The sequence below is a fragment of the Ascaphus truei genome, chromosome 7 (assembly GCF_040206685.1).
Source record: "Ascaphus truei isolate aAscTru1 chromosome 7, aAscTru1.hap1, whole genome shotgun sequence".
NCBI classification, from domain to species: Eukaryota; Metazoa; Chordata; class Amphibia; order Anura; family Ascaphidae; genus Ascaphus; species Ascaphus truei.
Window position 1 is genome coordinate 24,946,520 of NC_134489.1, and position 5,674 is coordinate 24,952,193.

The window sequence follows — 5,674 nt, forward strand, 5'->3', positions numbered from 1 at the left end:
CAGACCAGCATGCTGCCCTTTTAGAACCAGCAGCAATCTTGACCAGTCATCTCTCCTACTCCTGGTGAAGCTATTGAATTTTACCTATCACTATATCTTGCATTATCCCACTGCCCTCATAGCTCTCCTTCCCCTCCATTGCTCACATGCCCCAGTGTTCCTCAGTACCTTTCCCCCTTTTTATTTGTATTGTTGTTGCCCCTAAATAAACATTTCAGCAAGTATGAAGGTTCCCTTGCTTGATATATGGGATTGAGTTAAGCTGCCTGCCTCGACCCACTAGCCACAGTGTGTGCTTGAGTCAGAACACAGACACTATGCTTTTTTAAAAACAGGATTGAAGCAGGGTGTCTCAGGATTGAACCGCGTTGATTTCAGATCCAGGGACCCCCAGCTTTCCGAGATAATTACCTCCATAGGTGCTGCCGGTAGGAGCCCTGGTTAGGTTCACAATATGGGGGTTTAAAAGTCCTACGTCCTGCTGGCCAATAGGAAGCCGCGACGTCATCCCTTGTGTCTTCCTATTGGCCCATGGATGCTGGAGCTTTATACTGTGCAGTAATACTGGAAGCAACTACGGAGGAATCTCGGGAAGCAGAAGATCCCCGGAGCTGAAATCAACGCAGTTTAGCTCTGAAGATCCCCTGTTTCAAATCTAGTATTTAAAAGAAGCAGTGTCACCTGGAGTGCTCCTTTAATAGCACTTCTATTGTGTGTGTGTACATACAGTGTATATATATATATACAGTGGTCGACAAATCACCAAAAAAATCTACTCGCCGAACAAAAAAATCTACTCGCCACCTAGTACCACACGTGTGCTGCTTGGGCCAATAGGAGCTCGCCACGATGTTAAATCCACTCGCCCGGGGCGTGCAAATGTATAGGTTTGTCGAACACTGTATATATATATACACACACACAGTACTGTATATATGAAACATCTCTATTTCCACAGTCTATATGGGCTGCAATGGCACCTACTGTAAGTCCTTACTCTCTTAATTTGACCCCTGGAACTAAACCAGACAAGGCTTGTGTGTATATTTACTGGTAATTTATGACCCCTGGGTAACCTTCACCCGGCATATATATATATATATATATATATATATATATATATATATATATATATATTGAGTGCTCATTTGCATGTCATTTCCCAGAATCCCTTGCTGCAGTGGAAGCGCTGTATGCTGGGTGACAATGGGGAAAGACAGGGTTGCAGACCTGTCTAAGACATGCAAATGAACATACAGTAATATTTACAGTTGCTATATATATATATATATATATATATATCTACTATATATTTCTGAAAGCACTATATGTCTGCGTCCCTAGCGGCAATCTCATTGGTCCCTTGGCCCGCCCGCCCGCCCCCGCACACCTCTCATTGGCCTGAGGCGGAGTGACGGGCCAAAGGACACACAGGGAGACACACACACACACACACACACACACACACACACACACACTCACGAGTAGGGGGGGTGTTACCTACATTAGCGGGGCTCACAGTGTTAGCAGCACCCGCGCGCACCTCCTCCTCTCCCCGTGTCTCCCGCGCTTTCACCCCGCCACCCCCCTCCCCCGGCGCCGCTACAGTCAGCGGGACACACACACTATTATTACCCCTTCAGCGCCCCCCCCCCCCACCCAGTGTCAGCGGCCGTGCGAGACCCCCCTTCTATATCTCCCACCTCTCCCCCCCCACACATATACATGCCCCCCCTCCCCGGCGCTACAACTCACCCCTTCCCCGGCGGGGGAACAGCCAGTGGCCAGGCAGGCTGCCTCGCGGCACCGAGTGCCCAAGATGGCGGCGCCCGGGACATAGCGGGGGAGTGGCCACAACACGCTGCCTCCCGCCTCAGATCCACGTGGGACCTGCCGGATGGGTAAGTGAGCGGCCTTCACCTCCCTTCCACCCCCCTTCACCTCCCCTCCACCCCCCCTTCACCTCCCCTCCACCCCCCCTCCCCTCCAGTGTTAGTGTCTCCCCGATACCCCCCCCCCCGGCGCCGCTACAGTCAGCGGGGGAGCGAGCGAGCGCCCGGGACACAGCGGGGGAGCGGCCACAACACGCTGCCTCCCGCCTCAGATCCACGTGGGACCTTCCGGATGGGTGAGTGAGCAGCCTTCACCTACCCTCGCCCCCGTTCACCTCCCCTCACCCCCTTTCACCTCCCCTCACCCCCTTTCACCTCCCCTCACTCCACTTCTCCTCCCTTCCACCCCCCTTCACCTCCCCTTCACCCCCCCTTCACCTCCCCATTTACCTACCCCCCTTCACCTCCCCTCCACCCCCCCTTCACCTCCCCTCCACCCCCCCCCTCTTCACCCCCCATTCACCTCCGACCCTTCACCCCCCCCTTCACCTCCCCTCCACCCCCCCCCTTTCACCTCCCTTCCACCCCCCCTTCGCCTCCCTTCCACCCATCCCTTCACCTCCCCTCCACCCCCCCCTTCACCTCCCCTCCACCCCCCCTTCGCCTCCCCCACACCTTCCCACCGCCTCCCCCCCAACTGCGAATAACCAGGTGTTCTTGCAGGATACACAGGAAAAGCTATGAAGAATTGAGAAAATAGCGCCTCCAGAGGCTATGGGTATCACAATATATAGATATTATATATCACTTTTTATAGTGAGTTGCATAATGTGTGTGTGTGTGTGTGTATATGTATATATATATATATATATATATATATATATATATATATATATATATATATATATATATATATATATATATATATATTCATTGTAACATCGCCGGAAGAAGAGATCAGTGTATCTCGAAAGCTCGCACAAATAAAAGCATTTCGTTAGCCACAGAACGGTATCATCTATTTATTTTTTGATTTTATATATATATATATATATATATGAAAAAATCATCTCAGTTGGCACACTGTAAACATAAATAAGATGCTTGCCCCATATGCACATGTAAAAAGTAGAATTTACCAGATTGGAGTCCGGAAAAAACGAGACAGCACACAGTCTTAGTAGTTCCAATGCAGTTGTAATCAAAGTAACATGGCACCACCTCCAACGTTTCGGTACACTCAACGTGACCTTCCTCAGGGACGTCCCTGAGGAAGGTCACGTTGAGTGTACCGAAACGTTGGAGGTGGTGCCATGTTACTTTGATTACAACTGCATTGGAACTACTAAGACTGTGTGCTGTCTCGTTTTTTCCGGACTCCAATCTGGTAAATTCTACTTTTTATATATATATATATATATATATAATATGCAACTCACTATAAAAAGGATGCTGTGCTCTCCATTATACTAGTCTCAGTGCTAATTTTATTGCCAGTACTGCGCTGGAGCTCATGTTATCAAAATGGCATTTAGTCATGTTGCTGGCCTGTTAAGGGTAACACATTTGTGAGGTGTGTGTAATATAAGGATACTCAAGTTGCAGAAAGAGGCCTCCCGGATGTCTGTTATCCCATTGCACTTTGGCAGCCTGGCAACTATCTGGATCTCTCTTCCTCTGGTCCGTTCTCTCTCTTTCTCTGTGTGTAGAGAATGTGTTTCTGCTGCTGCCTCTCACTTTCTCTGTCTTTGACTAGCAGTCTCATACAATCCTCCTGTGTCACTTCTGTGAGTGTCAGAATGTCTCTTAAGCCTTGGGACTCTGATCTGCGTCGTCATCTTTCTTCTGGAGTCAAGTTAGACCAGGTAGATCCAATCTGCATAGGTTCAGGAGGAGAGCGGCTAGCTGAGAAATATTCCATAGAAATATCAGAACATATAGCTGAGCGTAGAACTGCAGGGTGATGTCTTTCGGTCCAGCGTTCCCCCAGTCTGAGATCGATTTTGATCCACTAGGTCTATCATTGCGGAACAAGTCTCTGGACGGGCGACACAAGCGAGTTTCTTCTTGGGTTCATGTCTTAATCCGTGTCAAACAACCGTAGCCTTTGCGCTGTTGGTCCAATCAGTCTCTGCCATCAAAGTCTTCAATTTGAATATATACAATGCTAAATCCCTTGAGCCTTGTCAAAGTTACAGAAGAGCATATTCTGCTGTCTGGCTAAAAGCACTGTGGTCAAAAACTTTCTTAAATTTGGCTTTAAAGTCAGTATAATTCCCCAGCAGGAGGCTGTTCTGAGCGCGTAGTGGAGTAGTCCACGAGGGCATCCCCCATCAGGTTACTGCGGATTAAACTAATTTTAGCTTGATATAAAAACAAGGACTGACGAAAACGAAAATGTATTTCACATTAGACAAAACCTGAAAATTGTCCGGTTTCTCATCAAAGCGTTCATGCACGGGCAAAGTCATGTCTGGAACAGCCGGGGAAGTAACCGCCACTTGAGCCATCTGTTTCTTTAAGATGATTATGGCATCCTGTAGCACAGCTTTCTCCTCCTGAAAGGTGCATGTAGGAGACTGCACTTGTGCAGGTAGGAGTACCAAGCATTTGGAGATCAGATGTTGAGACTTTTTGCAGACCCTGAATAACACTCCACTCTTCAACATTAAATGGAGCCATTGTCATATCACAAGAGGAACATGATTGTATCTTTCTAAGATAAAAGTCAGGTTCACTCATAGTCAGATTAGCAGGATATACTGTGGGTATCAGAGACATCAGTGGTGGGAGTTGAACTTGGGTCCTTCCTGCTCTTATCCGGCAGTTCTTCCTCACTGCCACCAGGACTGCTGATCTTGGCTGCCTGAGTCTGCAGACAGCTTGCTACAGATCTTAATCATGTAATCACCTACACCTGTCCATTCCTTCAGCCAGACCAATATAAACCTATCTTCCTGTTCCTCCTTGCTTGTTTATACTGTTTTTTCCTGATAGACTAGCTCGCCGCCTCTCTGCATATTTATTGATGCTGTTACCAGACCTCTGCTTGCCTTTTGACTACGCCTCTCGCTGCCTGTCCCAGACTTTTGCCTGTGACCTTGACTACCTCTAGCTGCTGGACAGACTGACCTCAAACACCACCACCTTGCCTGTCTTGCCATTTCCAGCCACTGGGATCCACTTACTAGTTGCCGTACCGCTTGACAGTGGGTATAGCATTTGGAGATATCCCCAGCCTATCCCCCATCCTTTCAAGATTGGCAGAATTCACCCCTTAAGGGAATTCAATCTTCTGACACACAGCCCACACCCCTGGTGCAGAGGTTTACCTCCCACCCGCCATCGATTTGCTTGGAATCGTGGGGAATCCGGGATATTGCATCAGCATTGATGTTCTTTCTCCCAGGCTAATATTTCAAACTAAAATTGTAAGTAGCAAGAGCAGCTCACTTTGACGATGGGGAGGATTTGGCCCGGGATTAAAGGGGTTACACCCCAATTGGCCACCCCCTGACCTCACCAGGGAGACAAGGGGTTAACTGGGCTGAGGTCCAAAAATGTGATTTAACCCTTGTTATAACATGAAAATGTGTATTCCCCTGTTCCCAGGTTTTATTGTTATATCAGTGTCTGCATCACACACACACTAGGACCCATCCGGGAGTACAAGGGTTAATAGTTCTTTAATGATTATAGCCCTTTGTGTAATTTTCCTGCCTTTTCAGGCACCATTTTGCAGGGTCCCATAGGCCGCCATTAGGGCTCAATGCATTCTAATGGCGAATCTTGCTGTTTTGGTCCTGTTTCCTGTGAAGACCAGCAGATGGCGTCCGAGAAGA